Raw genomic sequence first — 16,252 nt, forward strand, 5'->3', positions numbered from 1 at the left:
AGGCCCCAACATTCCAAATTCATCAGTCCCAGCAGGGTCATCTCCATCTCCTCCACCTGACCCAGGCTTCCCAGCTCACAGCTAGATTGTTCTATTCCTGGTGAGTGATTCATTCCCTAGAAAAGACCTCCAGTTGCTCCTTCTTTTGTGCCCAGGCTGATTAGCCCAGGACTATGGTTTAGAAAGTGGACTCCCAGAACTGCCACTCACCTGATAACCAAGGCTGGCTGACTTCACCTCTTATTTATTTATTTCAGAGAGAGTATGGGCATGCCAGTCCTCTTGCCACTGTAAAAACTCCAGAGACCATGGGGCCACTTTGTGTATCTGGTTTTAACATGGGGACTAGAGAATGGAGGGACTAGGGAACGGAACACAGATGATCAGGCTTGGCAAGCAAGTGAGTGCCTTTAACCCCTGAGCCATCTCCCCAGCTCTGACTTCACCTCTCAAAGCCTCAGTTTCCACAGTTGTCACCTATGACAAAATAAAGCAACAACATAACAGGATTTGTGGCAAGAATTAAGGGCAGAAATGACCAGGAAAGCCCTATTCAAGGCCTCACTGGGACTATTCCAGGTCACCAGCAACTCTGTGCAGTAATCCAGCCCAGGGCTGCCACTCAGAGGACTGTCCTTCGGCCACCATGGCACTAGGGCTGACTCCGGACTCTAGCTCCTCATGGTCTGTTGTGCAATGCCTTGTTCTCAAAGAACCAGCCTTTTCCCCAGGACTGGGCCATCATCTGATTACCCAGAAAAGTGAAGTCACTCAGAGCTGAAGGCTGGAGCAGGAGGTCAGGTGGCAGGCCCTCCTTAGGCGATGCTGTCCAGCTACATACATGGCTCACCTGTGCTCATCATGAGCTGACACAAGCAGGGTTTAAAAATATTAAGCTCATTTAATTCCATGCAGCAGAGATAAAGAGAACACACAGTCAGTATGAGCAATTCAAATCAAAAATAAATGAGGCAAGAAAGAGTCTCCAAATATAGTGTGGCATCAGAGGCAGCAGTCTGTGTCTCACAGCCAGCTGTCCCCAGCTCTGTGCCGCTCTGCTGATGAGCAACACCACCGAGTGAGGCTGGGGAGACGCCTGTGTAGTGTGTACTCTAGAGAGATCAATCAGACCCTCCATCCACTGATAAACCAGAGTTGCTAGTAATGTAAAAGCGGGCGATGAGGGTGCGCAGGGTGGAGGGGGCAGGTGAAGGGGAGTACCCTGGCATGCTCTCCATATCGCCCTTCACCCTCACAGCATGGGAGTCACCTAGCCAGAGTGGTTACTCTTTGACCTTAAGAGGTTCCCTTTCCAGACCCAGAATGTCCCCACAGGAGGACAGGACTGTGGCTTCAACACTTGTGATGAGCAGCACAGAAACATAGTGGACAGACATCATGAGGAGCTGCATGTCTGTCTTACTTTCATTATGGTGGATGTTAGCTTTTTTTTTTTTTTTTTTAGGTAGGGTCTCTCTCTAGCCGAGGCTGACCTGGAATTCACTATGTAATCTCAGGGTGGCCTCGAACTTATGGTGATCCTCCTACCTCTGCCTCCCGAGTGCTGGAACTAAAGGCGTGCACCACCACTTAGCTTTTCTTTGTTTAATTTTTTTTTTTTTTTATTTGAGAGCAACAGACTCAGAGAGAAAGACAGATAGAGAGAGAGAGAGAATGGGCGCGCCAGGGCTTCCAGCCTCTGCAAACGAACTCCAGACGCGTGCGCCCCCTTGTGCATCTGGCTAACGTGGGACCTGGGGAACCGAGCCTCGAACCGGGGTCCTTAGGCTTCACAGGCAAGCGCTTAACCGCTAAGCCATCTCTCCAGCCCCACTTAGCTTTTCTTTTAATGCACTCAGTGTTCTGCAGATGATAGCCCCATCTGACCCACCACTTGCTTTTGTAAATAAAGTTTTATTAGCACACACAGTCATATCTTTTTCTTGACATACTGTCTCTGGTTGCTTTTGTGCCCCAGAGACCAACTAATAGTAAAGCCTGGAGCGTTCACTCCCCACCCTGTACTACAAGTTTGCTGTTCTTGCCAGAAATGTTTCCTGGCATCCTAGGAAGATCTTGTCCACTGATGACAGCTTCCAATATTGATGGGCTTATTTTGCTTGGTGTGAGCTTTTTAGAGTAATGGTGCTGACTTGGGGTTTCAGAGGTGTGGTCTTTTTAGAAATCTGTAACAGTTGGGTTTCTCTTATACAAAAAACATCTTTTGACCAGAACAACTAGTCATGTGATTAGCCTCAAGTCCTACCATACAGGGAAACATGTATTCCAGCCATTAGCACCCACCTGCCACCTGGGGGCCTCTTCAGCTATCAGAGTGAGGGGCCCCTCCTACAGATACCCAGGTCCCCAGCAGGTTCCTCCCCACACTCCTGGTGACCACCCTCCCTGCTCTGTTCTCCCAACATCTGAAAGTGAAGAGTAGCCAGGACTGCCGAGGGCAGGACCGGGAAAAGACTGAACTTTTCCCCGCAAGGTGCTGGCATCCACTCAGCTTTCCTTAAGCTGTGAGTTGGGATGAACCCATTTCAAACTTTATTTCCCCTCTGGGGCCACAGGGCCTTCGAGAAAGAGGGTCCTTTCAAGAGACCACCAAAGCCAAGTCCAGAACTGGGTTTGATCTTTTCACTTGGCCTGTCTTGATCTTGAATATTTGAATTTTTTGCATGCCCTGTTACCAGTCACATGTCTCCCAGAAAACAATGCAGACGGCATTGAAGTTATAAAGGTCTCCATGATGCAAAGGTTTTGGGGTACGCTCTCACACAGTGTAATTTGGGAAGAGGTAGCAGGACACAGTAGCAGTGACCCCACAAAGCACACACCAACCATAAGCCCCAGCAGATCAGGTGACCCTCTGACCTTCCTCAAATGAACCTTCCACCTTTGTGCTCTCTCCAGAGTGAGGGCTTTGAATGGGAACACGGCCTCTGAAATGGGTGTGCCTTCTGGGTACCAGTTATTAACGGGGATTAGCGCTCAAATCCCCAGGAGAGGAGGTTGTGATCTCCAAAGAGGGAGAGTCTCTGCAGAGCCCCAGGGCCTGCTGGGAAGTCAGCAGATGCCTAAGGTCAGGCTCAATGCATAATATGGCCAAGAGTTTGCATGCAGACGGGGCTGAGAACCACCTCCAGGTTATCTTCCCTCAGTGACCGCTGACACAGGTAGGGGCCTGGAATCAGGTCCAGGAAACCAGGACAGGTACGTGGGGCCAAGGGCCGGGCACTTGGAGTGCAGGAGAAGAGGGGTGTACAAGCCAGCAAGGGTGCGTGTGAAGTAGATCTGAGAACCCTGGTATCTGAAAGGGAGGCGTGGCCTTTCTAGAAGGCTCTTGTACAGAACGCCAGATTGTAAATATCTTAAGCTCATAGGCAATACAATCTGCATGCTGCCACTGAATAGGGTGTGACTTCCGGGTACCAGTCATTAGCGGGGATTTGCACGTCAAATCCCCAGGAGAGGAGGCTGTGATCTCCTGAGAGACTCAGCAGTCCCTCAGCTAACAGTGGTGGACATATGAATTGTCAGTTTTGCTGTGAGTTCCGTGGAGTTCCGTGTGCTGCTGGCTCACGTTATTTTCCACTTGTGCTGGGTTTATTGAGGCAGAGCTCCTCAGCACCCAGGGTCATCTGGAGTCAGCTCTGTCTCTAACATGAAAGCAGCAGTCATTGATGATTGAACAGATACACGGACTCTGGGCTGCATACCCTCGAAGCCATATGTTAAAGCTCTGTGTGTAGAGAGGCAGGGCCTGTGGGTGCTAGATAAGACCTGCAGAAGCGAGGGTACCACGGCTGTCTCTGCCTCGCAAGGATCCAGCACAGAGACCAGGAAACCACCTCCATAAGCCAAGAAGAACCCTCACCGGGGGCTGAGTCTGAAGGCAATTTGCTCTTGGACTTCTAGCCTCCAGAAATAGCTGTTGTGTAAGCCACCCCATCTCTGGCATTTTGCTGTGGCTGCTCCAGCTAAGACAAGCAAGCGAGCTGTATATCACCATGTCTTCACTTATGGACGCATCTAAATTTTATGTAATTTCATGAGTCATGAAATGTTCTTCTTTTGCTTATCTACCAACGATTTAAAAAATATAAAAGCCAGCAAGCCGGTTATGTCTAGGTGTGGTGGCACACAGTTTTAATCCCAGCACTCAGGAGGCAGATGTAGGAGGATTGCCATGAGTTCAAGGCCACCCTGGAACTACATAGTGAATTCCAGGTCAGCTTGTGCTACAGCAAGATCCTACCTCTAAAAACAAAAGAAAAGAAAATGTAAAGCCACTTGTGGGCAATATAACATAGACACAAGTCTGAATTTGCCCCCTAGCTGGCAGAAGTTTACCAACCCTGCCCCAGAAGTAGGCCACTTCACTTCACTGGCCAATGGTCAGATGTGTAGCATTGTCCTGCGCTCTGGGTGACTCTGTCATTTAGGGTGGCCTGGGTGTCAGTGTGACAGAAAGTGGCCATACTTCATCAAATGTTGGCCGAGCAAGTAGCCAGGCTCAGGTGCAGAGTGTTGGGTTCTTGCACTCACCAGCTGGTACCCTCAAGCATGAGGCGCCATCACCTGGCCTGCCTCAGAGGCTTTGGAAGAGTTGGTGTGATCACCCCCAAGAAACATGTCACACAGTGTCAGCCAAAAAGAAGTGGATTAGCCTACAGCAGACGCCTCACATGGGAGGATCAATAACCCGCGCGGTTTACTCAAGAGCAGGCTACCCACAATAGAGTGGGGAGTGTAGTGCCCAGGGCCTCACGGTCGCACTGCAGAGGAACCTAATCCGTCAGTTGTCCTCAGAGAGCAGAGTGGACGGGTGGGTAAAGCTAAAAATATGTTCATTTGAATTAGACATGCCAGGGACCATTGTCATCACCAGCCCTCTGGTGTAATCTACTTAGAGCTCCCCAGGGCTCGATGCCGGTGGGGGGGGGGCCTTTCGAAGGGAACCATGGGCCCTTCATAGCTTTGTGCCTAGGCACCCTGATCATCACACTTGAAGAGTCTTGTCATGGGAACCTAGTTAGTTGGGACATTCTGCGGAAACATGCCTTCCTCATGGTGGTGGCCCATAGGAACTGCTGAGAGGTCCCCACTTACCAGGAGAGTTTTGTGGTAGTCCCCACATGACATAGGAGTCAGTGTGCTGCAGCCAGCGCCCCCCCCCCTTAACTATGTTGCTATCATCTCCCACCTGTAGCCCAGATGAGATGCCCCAACATGTTCTGCTGCTGAAAATGATAGAACTTGGTATGTAGGAACACAGAACTTTCCAGAAGCCCCACACACTTGAATTGAGCTATAGACTTTACCAGGCTACTCCAGCTGGGAGATAATTTGGGAAGGGAGGCCACAGGTAACAGCTGGGCCTGTCCACAGTCCTATCTACCCTGTTTACTGAGCCAACCTAGATATATGACCACCTTAGTGTTGACAAATTGAAGCGCTTTTCTCTTATTTTCTAATTCTACTATTTTGATCAAAGACATAAAACTTACCATTGTAAGTATACAGTCAGGTGCTAAATACATTCGTAATATTGCAAAAACCATCACCTGTCCCATCTCCCTACCTTTCTCCATCTTGTAAAACTGGAACCACGCCGCTAAACAGCACCCTCCCGTTTTCCTTCTCCCCCTCGCTTACAGCCCCATCCTGCTGGTGTCTCCTATGCATGGGGTCGCACAGTGTTTGTCTTCTTGTGACTGTGCTCAAGGTGGGAACAAGTGTCACAATTGCCTTCTTTTATAACAGCGAATCATACTTCATCCTATGGCCAGACTACATCTGGCTTATCCATTGATTTTCCATTCATAATGTTTCCTTGTGACTAATGCCAGCATGAACATGGATGTGCACATGTCTCTTTAAGACACTGCTTTCTATTCTTGGGGGCATTTATCCCGAAAGTGGAATTGTTGGATCAAGGCCAATGTCTATTTTTATGTTTTCAAGGACCCTCCAGACTCTTACACCTCAGCTGAGCCATTTTACATTCTCACCAATGTGCAGAAGGGTTCCAGTGTCTCCATCTCATCCCAGAGCACCGTTGCTCCCTGGGAGATTTGGGCAGCCCACGTGCTGTGGGTGTGAGGCAGCATTTCCTAACTGGTGGGCGACACTGGCCTTCTTTCCTGGGCTCATTGCCATCTGTGTGTCTTCTTTGAAGAAATGCCCCTTCTAGCCCTTTGCCCAGTTTTTTTTAATTTTTTTATTTTTATTTATTTATTTGAAAGCAACAGAGAGAGAGAGAGAGAGAGAGGCAGATAGATATAGAGAATGGGCATGCCAGGGCCTCCAGCCACTGCAAACGAACTCCAGATGCATGTGCCCCCTTGTGCATCTGGCTAACGTGGGTCCTGGGGAATCGAGCCTCAAACTGGGGTCCTTAGGCTTCACAGGCAAGCGCTTAACTGCTAAGCCATGTCTCCAGCCCTTGCCCAGTTTTTGTTCGTTTGGTTGGTTGGAAAATTTTTTTTGGCGTACACACTTGCATGTGTGTGTGTGTATCATGGTGTGTGTGATGTGTGCTGTACACATATGTATGCAGATGCATGTGCCCCATGTCCATGTGTGTGGAAGCCAGTGCAGAATGTCAGGTGTCCTTCTCTTATCGCTCGTCCACTTATTTCTTGCCTTGAGACAGTCTTTTCCTCAACCTAGAGCTACCATCCCTCAGTGAGCCCCAGTGATTTTCCACTCTCCACACCTCGAAGAATGGGTTCCCAGAAATGCATGGCCACACCTAGCTTCTTAGGTGAGTTCTGGGGGAGTCTAATGTGGTGGTCTGCAGACCTAGAAGCCCTTATTCTTAAGTAGCAACTGTTCTTGACTGTTGGGTCATTTCCCCAGCACCATTTTTTGACCAAGTTGTTGGACTTTGTGTTGTTAAGTTTAGGAGCTTTTTGTGTATCCTGGATATTAATCTCTTTTCAGATGTGTCACTGACAGCTATTTTTCTCCTGTAAGATGCCTGTTATTGATAGCATTTTAACTTATTTATTTTTATTTTATTTTGTTTTTATTTATTTACTTATTTGAGAGAGGGAAAGGAGCAGAGTGAGTGAAAGAGAGAGAATGGGCATGCCAAGGCTTCCAGCCACTGCAAACAAACTCCAGATGCATGCGCCACCTTGTGCATCTGGCTTACATGGGTACTGGAGAAATGAACCAAGGTCCTTTGGCTTTGCAGGCAAGCACCTTAGCCAATAAACCATTTCTCCAGCCCTAACTTATTTATTTTTTGTGAGAAGAGAGAGAATGACCTAACCAGCATGCTACAGCCACTGCAAACTAATTCCAGACACATGTGCCACTTTGTGCATCTGGCTTTACCTGGGTATTGGGGAGTCAAGCCAGGCCAACCCAGACAAGTAGGCTTTAAAAGCAAGCACCTTTAACTGCTAAGCCATCTCCCTACCCCTGCCAACAGTCCTGACAATGTTTTTAATTCATGTGTGCACACCAGGGGACAAACTTGTATGTGTATGTGCCCTCACAGCACCCAGGCCCTATGCACTGGCCTTTGGTGGGTCACGCTTGCCAACAATGGGCAGAGATGAACATCAGGAGTCCTGATCCATCATTATTCCACTGTTCCTTTTTTGTTTGTTTGTTTGTGTGTTTGTGTGTTTTTCGAGGTAGAGTCTCACTCTAGCCCAGGCTGACCTGGAATTCACTATTTAGTCTTAGGGTGGCCTTGAACTCACAGTGATCCTCCTACCTCAGCCACCCGAGGCTGGGATTAAAGGCATACACCACCACGCCCATAACGTCAGTTACTGATACCAGAACTTGCTATTTTTCCGAAACCCGCATGATTCCCTGGCAGGATGGGCTACAGGTGCATATGGTCAAGCCCAGCTGTTTACGTGGGATCTGGAGATCTGAACTTGGGTTTTAGGCCGCCCTCATGCTTGCACAAGAAGTGCATTTAACCAGAGTCTTTCTTCTAGCCCAACCCGCCTTTTTTGAGATAGGGTCTCTCACTGGCCTGGAGTTCCCCAAGGAGACTGCACTGGCTGGCCAGCAAGCCACAGGGATACAGAGATGCTCCTGTGTCTGTCTCTCGGTGCCAGGGTTACAAGCGCGTGTCACCATGGCCAGCACTTTTATGTTGTTCTGGGGTCAGCCTCAGACCCACATGCTGATGAGGCAAGTGCTTTACTGCCTGAGCTATCCCCCAGCCTCCTGCTCAGAGCATTTTTATTGTTTTTTTTTTTTTGAGATAGGGTTTCACTCTAGCCCAGGCTGACCTGGAGTTCACTATGTAGTCTCAGGGTAGCCTCAAACTCTCTGAGATCCTCCTACCTCTGCCTCCCAAGTGCTGGGATTAAAGGCGTGCGCCATCATGCCGGGCTCTGCACACAGTATTTTAAGTTAGGTTGTTTCTGACTTTGCCACCAACCACTTACTTTCCTGGTCTGAAGTAATTTTTGTCAACAAGGCATGGCAGATATATGAAGATATGAGATTTACTTTGAAGGGTCAGGAATGACACTGAGATTTTAGGCTGCCTCCGTTTTCTGTACCCCTTATCCCTGAGATTTGGCAGCAGCTCCTGTGCAGGTGGCAGGCTCCATGCTGGACACAGAAGGCTAGCTGCACACACACCCCAGGTGGAGGATCACCTGTCCTGAGGTACCGGCCTGTGGGGAGCTCCAGGACAAGGGAAGTCGATGTGTGGAGGACAGAGTTCTGTCTGGAAACAAAATGATCTGGGCTCCACTTCTATCTTTGCCACCAATTCTCTGTGTGATCTTGGATATTATTTAGTGTCCATGGGCCTGAATTTTCTGTCCAGTGTACTTGGCAACGAGGGACTGGGCAGTGGCCTGACTAGGCTTGACATGAGGGCCTTTTCCTCCCCTACTCCGCTGTCACTCGTGGTGCCTCCTCTCTCCTCTCTTCTCCCTCTTATTCCTATCCCGACACTTCTACCTCCTTTTTTTTTTTTATTTTTTGGTTTTTCGAGGTAGGGTCTCACTCTAGCTCAGGCTGACCTGGAATTCAGTATGTAGTCCCAGGGTGGCCTTGAACTCATGGCAACCCTCCTACCTTTGCCTCCCAACTACTAGGATCAAAGGGGAGCGCCACCACACCCAGCCTGACACTTCTACCTTCTTACTGGAACATGCCAAGTACTTTCTTTTCCCCCTTTTTCCTCCCCCCAGCACCCTGTCTATATTTATCTCCTGCTGGGGATCCTCAGCAGCACCCCTGATCCTAAGTACAACAGCAAACAGGCTGCTCCAAAAAGCCACAGAGCCCAGGGCCCACCCTGGCGGAGGGGTCACCTCTTCCCTCTAGTGAGTTGTGTATAACAGGTGGTCCTGAGTCTGGAGACTCGGTGCTGAGCAGGTGACCAGTACAGCATGAGATGGAACATTCCAGATAAGACTTTGCCTTGGCACCAGAGAGAGCTGGGGTTCTCTGCAGGAGTCGCAGGGAACCTAAAAGAGTGACAGTCAGGCCCACCACTCAGCAGCCGCCCTGATGGGTGTGGGGAACGCTCCCAAGAAGGAAGGGCAGAGCCGGGGGACAGGGGAGCTACCCAGCAGGAGACTCCCCCCAGTGGGAGGATCTCTTCTGGACCACCCTCCTCGTGACTCCCTCGCCCCTCTCATAAGTGAGTCTGCATCTGGAAAGTGGAGCCTTTCCACACATGTGATCCTGCCCTGAGTTTAGATCCCAGCCTTGTGCCCACAGCTTTGGGACTGGGACCCCCAAGCTTGCATCACCATCTGCCGCACGAGCAGCAGGTCCCGCAGTCACTAGTACCCTTTTCCAGGGCCGTGAGCAATAGCAGGTAGCTGAAAGCCACGTAGCTGGCTCCAGTAAGGTGCGGGGTGGCGGGGGGGAGCTCCTTAACTCCCCTAGGAATCACTAGAACTGCTCCCCTCCCCACCCTGAGAAAACGACACCCAGGTGACAGACAAGAACATGAAGCGTGCCTCCCCTCTCCTACCCCAGTGTGCTCTCTGCTCCCCCATTTCCTGTCCCCAAGGAAAGCCACGCTGCCAGGAGGGTTGAGGTGTCGGCCACCCCTGCCGGGGTCAGGAGCCACACCTCATGGTCCCTCAGGCCCTGGCTTACCAGTCTCCTCAGTTCTGTGGTAAGAGCACATGAGCCCCTGAAACCACAGCACCAACTTCCTGTTGGGCGTGTGGTCCCCAGGCAGGGTGCCACACAGCAGACAGTGACTCGGCCTTCCACCAGACCAGACACACACGGAACATGGTCTCCTCTGCACGTCTCTGGCAGCAGCAGGTACCCAGGGTGCTTTGGGGTTACGCTTTCCAAAACAGATTTTCTTTCTAGCATGGGGGCAGTGTTGGCTCCCTAGAAGGGTTTGCTGCTCTCAAATGTCCACAAGATTGGCACAGCCTGGCTGAGGGGCCCCTGCCAGCACCCTGCCCCACCCAGGCCCCGTGTGTTCCCTTGTGGCTTCCTACCCGACCTAGTAGGACCCAGACACACACACACACACCACCCAGTAGAGGTGTCTGACTGTGACACGGTTCTGTGTGGGTTTCTGCTTTTATCCCTGGGGTGACCGGGGAGGCCACTAGAAGATCAAGAGCTCCGCAGGATGCCTCTGTTCCTCCCCACAAAGGGGGTGTGCATGCCAGCTGCTGAGCAGCCCCTGATGGCTCCTGGAGAGGCCTGCCTAGCTGGCTGTCGTCTCCCGGAGTGAGGCTGCCTGCCTTGATAAGGAATGTGACGCTCCCCTCCTGGTTTCCCCTCTTCTGCAGACTGAGTTCAGAATAATGATGGCTGAGAGAGATTCCTCAAAGCTCTTCATCACCCTGCTACCCTGAGTGCCACAGCGTAGTCACTGATACAGTATCAGACAGGGTGGCCAGGCAGCTCCCTGGTGACCAACCGATGGCTTCTTCTCTCCCCTGTCAAGTGTCTTTCCTCTGCAGTCTGTGGGTACAAGATGTGGACATCGTGGAGGACGAGGGGGCAGACACTGAGCTTCCCCAGCGAAGACAGCAGCTAGCTCATCTAGGGGCTCATGGTGCAATGTGTGCGTTCAGTGCATGAATCAGTGACTGAATGGAGGATAGGAGGGACGGGGGAGGCCTTGCAGCCTGCGTGCATGACTGTGGAGACTCTGTGGCAGTTCTGCCACCTCCACAGCCCGGATGAAGCCCTGAGCAAGGATCTGACAGCTCTCTCTCAGTGGCTCGCACTGAGCACTCCTGGGGTCCCCTCCCCTGCCCCCTGCATGGCACCTCACAGCCCCTGCTGTAGTGGCCGTGAAGGAAGGCCTGCCTCCCAGACCCTGGCCCTGCACCTTAGTCTGCAGACCAGACTCTCTGACAATGGGGGAACTGCTCTGAGTTCTAAGAAAAATACTGGGATCATGGGATTGGATGGGGAGGTTCAGAATGGAGTTACCTTGTGTCCCAGACAGTGGTCATAGAGGCTGGAGCCACAAGATCACCTCTTCTAGGATGTGAACATGGAGCCCCAGCCCATGATCCAAATGTCATTCCCTCTCGGAGAGGGATGATGTTGGCTCCCAAGACAGGCCTTTGGCCGCTGAGCCAACAAGCAGCCGTTGCTGTGCACAGGGGAGACTCCCACTTCACAGGTACATGAGGTGTGCTGAGGGTCAGTGCTGTCTGCTATGTAGGAAAAGGTGTCTGGATATGGTAGTTGTTCTGGCTGTAGTCCTGCTATTTTTTTTTTTTATTCCAGCATTACTTAGATATGCACATGAACTGTCTTGCAACAGTCTCACCTTGGGCTCTGTGAAGGGGCTGGTTTGTGCTCTGTTATGGGAAACAGGCATTTGAATGTTGCTTTGAAAAGGTTAGTCTGGAATTCTTAAGTCTCTGATCTTTCTTTTTTAAAATGCTAGCAAAGTGCATTGTCAGATGCTCCATCGTGACCTTGGCTCTCTGGTTGGGAACAGATGTCTCTGCTATGGCCTGAGCCATGTGACATTTGGTGTGAGGATTGGCAGGCCCCCCTGTATTGCTCCTTCCCCCGGCTCAGGCTTCAGTTCACATACGTGTGGGTGGGCAAGCCCTTGAGTACGCGCTTGTGTGTGCATGCAGGTGTGCATGTGGAGGTCAAAGGACAACTTTGGTGCAGTGTTAGTGGTATAATGGTGAGCTTAGCTTCCTCCACAGGACAACCTTTAGGTTGGTCCTTGCCTGTCCACCTCATTTGAGGCAAGGATTATTGCTGTGAATTCTTCCCCTGCTATTCTTTGCTGAGCTTGCCATGAATTTCCAGGTGAGCTTCCAGGGAAATTCTCCTATCTCCGCCTCCCATCTCACTGTCCGAGTCAGCATGCTGGAGTTCTAGGAGCCCACCACTGCTTCGGGTATTTTCAATGGAGTCTGAGAATCAACCTTGGCTACTCCAGTGTGGGTGGCAAGCACTTTTTGTCCATTGAGCCATCTCCCCAGCCCAGGCTTCCGAAGTTCTGAGGGATGTTATTGTTTATTTTAGGCTTGTTTTGGTTTTTCGTTTGTTTTGTTTTTCACAAAAATAGAGGGTCCTGACACAGATCTTTGCCTCTGGTCATATTGGGGTGGTTATCTCCCAGCCCCACCCCAGGCTGCCTCTGAGCAAGGTGTGGATGGTCCTGAAGCGGAACAGAGCTGTGTTGATGCCCAGATCTCCACTGTGGCTCTCTGGACATCATACAGCACCCAGGCCTTTTTGCTTGTTCCCCGGGGCAGACCTCGCACCCAGTGTCAGCAAGAACGCTGCCTCCAGCTTTCAGGAGCTGAGTGGGCTTCTGTCAGGGCTTCTGACTTCTCAGCAGGAAGGAAGGGTGTGTCACTTGAGCGCCCTTCTGTGTGCTGTGTGTGGTTTGCAACCTCTTCCTGTCTCTCCATGAGACACCCCATCAGCACCCAGCGCCACAGCCCTTCAAGACTCTGACTATGCTGTTGTCCCAGCAAGTGCTTCGGGGCTGTGACAGGAAGGATCACCAGCATTCAGGTCATGCAAAAGTGTCATCAGCTGGATGACCAGGAGCTTGAGTCCCAGCTCCCAGCTTTCTGACAGGCACCCAACTGACGGCACTCCCAGCTGGCCCCAGCCTCCTCTGTCTGTCCCTCCCGGTCATGTGCAATGAGCTTTATCACACCCCTGTGGCTGCTCTGTCTCCAGTGTACACGTCAGGCCCCTGCCATGGTAGAATGGGCACTCTTCTGGCCTCGGGGGACTTGGGGACGGAGGTCAGTGTGGGAAGTGGTCTGTCATCGGTATTGCAGTGATGCCTTTCAAGGTGGCCTCTGTGCTCCCTTCTGGTGTCCACACCCCTGAGTGGCCCTTTCCTTGTGGGGTCTCCTCTCCCATGGTATTAGGGCTGGCTTGTCTCTTTTATTACATGGCTGTGTGTGTATGGTGTATAGGGGCTCATGCACACAGAGATAAATGCTGGGTGTCTTCCTCCATCTTTCTCCACCTTATTCTGTGAAACAGGGTTTCACACTGAACCTAGAGCTCACTGATTCTGCTAGGCTAGCAAACCAGCAAGCCTCAGGAAGACTGTCTCTGCCTCTCCCCCAGCGCTAGAATTACAGCGCCCCCTCCCCTCCCACCATGCTGCTAGGCTTAAGTGTGGGTTCTAGGATCCGAACTCAGATCCTCATGCTTGTTACACAGCAAGCATTTTACCCACTGGGCCACCTCCCCAGCTCCATGGGACTTGTCTTCTCAAAGCTGTGGACCCCAAGACCTCAGTAGCCCAGGGATCAGTCCAAAGATTCTTTGAGCTTGTTGAAGGACTTAGAATGTGGATATAGCCCTAGAGAACCCAAGTCTATGCATGTGTGACTGGTAACGTTTACAAGATCAGCTTTACTGAAAAAGTGAGAAAGAGACGAAGCCTCGTTGCCAGGAGAGCAAGGCCCTGCCTTGAGGCACGCCTACCAAGAACAGAAAGAAGCCGTGGCCATTGGCTCTCTAAGAAGCAAGCCCAAGGTCTTGGACCACAGCCCTCCCTGTACCAGGCCCAGGCTGCTCCCAGGTCTCAAGGCCCTTGCTGCACACACGCCTATCTGGGTAGCAGGGAGCCTCGCTTGCCATCACCCCCTTCCACAGAGGAAAAGCTGACACCAGAGGTGGAGGGATCCGGCCAAGGCCTCACACCCGGACCCCTCTGAAGCCCACATCTGACCCCTGGCAGCCTCACCTTCTTCCCCAGCACCTGTAAGGATTCTCTTGAGTGACTTAAACAGGGAGAAACTGTCACCAGCCCTAGAAGGAGACAGCCAGCGTGTGTAGACAGAGTGAAGGTGTTGGTTGGAAAGCAGGTTCCCCCTCCAGGAGTCAGGACTGAAGTGCGCTAAGGAACCTGACACTGGAGAGTGGTTCCTTCTCGTAAAAACGTTTGCCCTGGTGGTATATGCCTGTAATCCCAGCACTGGGGAGCTGGAGACAGAATACCCCTTGCTTGCTAGCTTTCGTGTTCAGCCCAGTCAGTGAGCTCCAGACTCAGTTAGAGACACTGCCTTCAGAAAGTAAAGTGCAGAGAGATTGAAGAAATCTGACATTAACCTCTGTCCTTCAAACACGTGTACACACACACACACACACACATACACATGAATACACACACATATGGACGTGCATACACACAAAAAATTAAAAGAAAATAGAGGGATGGAGAGATGCCTCAGCAGTTAAGGGGCTTACCTGCAAAGCCTAAGGACCCATGTTGTACTCTCCAGATCCCAAATTAGTCAGACGCACAAAGGTGAGGCAAACACAAGGTCACACATGCCCACTAGGTGGCGCAAGTGTCTGGAATTTTATTTCAGTGGCTGAGGCCCTGGCCCACCAATTCATTTCCCCCCTGCCTTAAAAACAAAAATAGAAACTTTGACAAAGAAGCCTGCAGCCAGCCCACATCTTCCTATCCACCAGAATCTTCAATAAAAAGGCAGCTATACAGCCTCTTGTGCAGGACCCTGGAGCAGGCCCTTGCCACCCACTGACTGTATTTCATCCCAGCCAGGACAGCCTTCACAATTGTGACCCAGCAGCCTGGGCTCCCTGAGCATGGAAGGGAGGCTCTGTCCTCTGATTCTTGCTGGTTGCAGGCCATGGGAACATGTGTCCACCATGCCTTCCAGGGGAGGTGTCCCCATATTGCAGGGTTAGCCGGCCCAGGCCAAGTTGCTTCTGCATGTGTAGTATGGTATCCCAGGACACATGCCCCATGATGACCTCAAAGGTTCAAGGGCAGGTCTCCTTGATCATGGCTAGAACCAGCCCATTGTCATTCTGCTCACCTTACCTGGCCAAAGCTAGTCATATGGCTGCACCAGCGGGAAGGGCCAGGAGTGGCCATCACTGACAGCCAAATCACACCACGAAGGACATGGGTTCTGGAAGAAGGACGGAATTGGCATCAGTGGCTTAACTCCATGCCTTTGTCCCATGCAACTCAAGTGTCAACCTGCCAGCCAGGACACCCGGGTAGCCAGGCCAGCGTCCTCCAACCAGGCCAAATGTGAGAGTTTCTTCTATTATGTTGCATCTGACTCAACTCAGGGACACAGGTCGGGTGTCTCCGGTGGCTTTCTGGCTTGCGCTTCCTGCTCTTGAAGTCTTCCCATCTCAGGCAGGTAGCCCTGGGTGGCTTCAACCTGCCTCACACCCCATCTTTAATCGAGCTGAGGGTGAAGAAGTCAGAGCAGGGTCCCTCTCTCAGAGCAGCACCTTCTCTCACAGCCTGGGGTTATATTTGCCCCCAGAATAACACAGTCATTTATCACATATTCCAACAGAAAAGTTGGGGTGATATAGTGCATCCCCCCATTCTGCAAAGGAGGATATGGAGGTTCAGAACCTGAGTATCTGTGTCTTGAAGCCAAGTTCTGTTCCTCAATCTACTGTGACTCGGGGCCTTTTGCATCATCTGCCCATCCACCATCCATCCTTCCATCCGTGTGTGTGTGTGTGTGTGTGTGTGTGTCCACTTTTGTAGCTTCCTTCCATTTAAATGCAGTGTCCCTGGGCTGGAGAGATGGCTTAGTGGCTAAGGCGCTTTCTGGCAAAGCCTAAGACCCATGTTCAACTCCCCAGATCCCACATAAGCCAGATGCACAAGGTGAAGCACAAGGTCACACATGCACACAAGAGGGTGTATGCATTTGGAGTTCAATTCCAGTGGCTGGAGACCCTGGCATGCCAATTCATTCTCTCTCTCTCTCTCTCTCTCTCTCTCTCTCTCTCTCAATCTCTCTCTCTCTCT

General features: G+C 51.2%; 1 protein-coding gene across 5 annotated transcripts in view; it reads left to right on the top strand.

The window, feature by feature from the left end:
* Kcnab2 (potassium voltage-gated channel subfamily A regulatory beta subunit 2) overlaps positions 1–16,252 on the top strand; it is a 95,605-nt gene that overhangs the window by 19,434 nt on the left and 59,919 nt on the right. The window contains exon 1 of one of the 5 annotated variants that reach the window (XM_045150463.1): positions 10,223–10,287. The exons of the other annotated variants lie outside the window; for them this stretch is intronic. The gene's annotated coding sequence lies outside the window, so the exon portion shown is untranslated. Of the gene's footprint in view, positions 1–10,222; positions 10,288–16,252 lie in introns of those variants that run through there. 5 annotated transcript variants of the gene reach the window in all.

The sequence above is a fragment of the Jaculus jaculus genome, chromosome 5 (assembly GCF_020740685.1).
Source record: "Jaculus jaculus isolate mJacJac1 chromosome 5, mJacJac1.mat.Y.cur, whole genome shotgun sequence".
NCBI lineage: Eukaryota > Metazoa > Chordata > Mammalia > Rodentia > Dipodidae > Jaculus > Jaculus jaculus.